We start from the raw sequence: 2,714 nt of genomic DNA, 5'->3' as shown, positions 1-2,714 counted from the left end.
AAACGAGTTTCACTTTATTTTTGGCCCTCGTTTCTGTACCAGTCTCGCCAACATAAGCTGATATGTAACATCATTTACGAAGACCCAGTAATTTGTAGTAAGTTCGTCTGACGATGGGTATTTCGTAATGTGATAGTAAATAGGACGAATTCTTGTATTACGAAGTTTGGAGCCATTTGTGCATTTTATGTGAAAGACTGACTAAATTTCCTCTGCGTACAGGTTGTTCAGGAGTGCAAAAAAGTAACACACACACACGTGAGTAAGTAAAGGAACTTTAACGAAGGTGTGAAACAGTTGTAGACTGTACCGGTCGTCATAAAATTAATGACTTGAACTGTGACAGAAAATCGTGCATCTCAGGTTTCATATTGGTATTATTGTCCAACGATAATCGTGTTCAGTTTCCTTCAAAACACGTAGTTTTCTTAGAATGACATCAGGATTCTCCTTTAACGTTTTAAATTCAGAAGGGAAATAAATGTTATTTGGCACGAAGATGCTGGTATAGATATTCGAAAGAGTTTTCCGATCAGTTGTTCTGATGAATTGCGTATTCATAATTGCAAATATTGCGTAAAATTTAGATGAGCTGAATTGCAGATTAAGGATTTTAATCGAAACCTATTGAATTACGAATGAATTCACCTCAGTAAATAAGCAATGATACCATCAAATGCGTGCCGCTCACTACTACATTTCACGCCGCTTATGTCAGACATAAAAGGAATGCGACGGCACAAGCTGAGTTGTTTTACCTGCGTTGATCATTACGCAATGCGATTGATTGTCACAAATCTTTATCATCATCATACGAAATCAACGCTACTGTCAAGAGATAGCAGTAATTATTAATAATTTTTCCTGCTTATATCCTACATACTACGTGTTCACGTCCATAAATATACCGTTGTTGCTGTAATGCGGAGAGATACAATGTACAGCGTAATGTGTGCCATAGGGGAGATTTGCGTTTATGGTGTGATCTTAGAAGAAGCGGTTTCATATGAGTTTTCCTATTTAATTATAAGAAGGGCCATTGTAATTAGCAAGCTTCCCACAAACGAGATTATCACTCCTCAGTGGAGGCGCCAGACCGACAGGGCATATATGTAAATGCGCGCGCCTCATGTCTGTTGGTTAGTTAATGGCAAGTATATTTTTAATTTTTTTTACTTTTGTTTAGTGATATGTTCATCCTGACGATGCAGAGCTCTAAAATGGCTTGTATTAAAAATGGCTTCAGTGTGACCATATCCAGAAGCGGAAATATGAAATAAAAAATAAGGTGTAAAGGAAACAATGCAGAAATATGAAAGGGAAATTAGAGGTCAGGCAGAAAAATAAATTCTTTAAACATACCGATGAAATTATAATTCTGTCAGAGACGGTAAAATACTTCGTACATCCAGAATGAGATTTTCACTCTGCAGCGGAGTGTGCGCTGATATGAAACTTCCTGGCAGTTTAAAACTGTGTGCCCGACCGAGACTCGAACTCGGGACCTTTGCCTTTCGCGGGCAAGTGCTCTACCAACCGAGATACCGAAGCACGACTCACGCCCGGTACTCACAGCTTTACTTCTGCCAGTACCTCGTCTCCTACCTTCCAAACTTTACAGAAGCTCTCCTGCGAACCTTGCAGAACTAGCACTCCTGAAAGAAAGGATATTGCGGAGACATGGCTTAGCCACAGCCTGGGGGATGCGAAAGGCAAAGGTCCCGAGTTCGAGTCTCGGTCGGACACACAGTTTTAATCTGCCAGGAAGTTTCATATCAGCGCACACTCCGCTGCAGAGTGAAAATCTCATTCTGGAAACATCCCCCAGGCTGTGGCTAAGCCATGTCTCCGCAGTATCCTTTCTTTCAGGAGTGCTAGTTCTGCAAGGTTCGCAGGAGAGCTTCTGTAAAGTTTGGAAGGTAGGAGACGAGGTACTGGCAGAAGTAAAGCTGTGAGTACCGGGCGTGAGTCGTGCTTCGGTAGCTCAGTTGGTAGAGCACTTGCCCTGCGAAAGGCAAAGGTCCCGAGTTCGAGTCTCGGTCGGGCACACAGTTTTAATCTGCCAGGAAGTTTCACTTGGTACATCACTTGAACGGACTAGGTTTTAAGATGAATGGCAACAAAAGTAATAAATAGATTACGGAGATCAGTCTAATTATATGAGTCTACGCTGAGGAGAAGATATTTGGGAATGAGACACAAAAAGCAGTAGATAAATTTTGCTATTCGGTCAGAAAAACAACTGACAGTGGCCGAAACTGAGAGAAAATAAAATTCGGACTGAGACTAGCAAGAAATGCGTTTTTGGGAAAGAGAAATTTGTTCATATCTGATACAACGTTATATGCTAGAAAATATGTTCTAAATGTATTTGTCTGGAGTGTAGCTTCCGTGCACAAAAGCGGATTTAAAATTCTCGTTCTGTCATCTAGATTAAGCTTTCCTCGTGATTCTCTAAATCACTTAAGCCTAATTCTAGGATAAATTACTCGGAAAAGCAGCTGCTGACTTTCTCTCACACCCTTGCGCAATTCTCCGTTTCTAATAGAATTGTCGAGGGGAAGTTAAAACTTCTTTCCTTTTATCCGTAAGGCAGTGGCTTTGTCGTTCGTCTTCTCTCGAACTGTAGCAACTTCGCAAATACTCTGAGATACCAGTATGTCCATAATTGCCATTACCTGCATTTATCTTAAGCGATTTAGGGAAATCGCTGG

At 40.9% G+C, this 2,714-nt stretch overlaps 1 non-coding gene across 1 annotated transcript; it reads left to right on the top strand.

The window, feature by feature from the left end:
- Positions 1–1,972: 1,972 nt before the first annotated feature.
- Positions 1,973–2,048, top strand: Trnar-gcg (transfer RNA arginine (anticodon GCG)). The gene has a single exon. It is a non-coding gene; the product is annotated as a tRNA-Arg (tRNA).
- Positions 2,049–2,714: the final 666 nt, after the last annotated feature.

Source organism: Schistocerca cancellata, chromosome 4 (genome assembly GCF_023864275.1).
Source record: "Schistocerca cancellata isolate TAMUIC-IGC-003103 chromosome 4, iqSchCanc2.1, whole genome shotgun sequence".
Lineage (NCBI taxonomy): Eukaryota > Metazoa > Arthropoda > Insecta > Orthoptera > Acrididae > Schistocerca > Schistocerca cancellata.
Note: the sequence above shows the minus strand (reverse complement) of the source record. Positions and strands in the feature narration are given on the sequence as shown.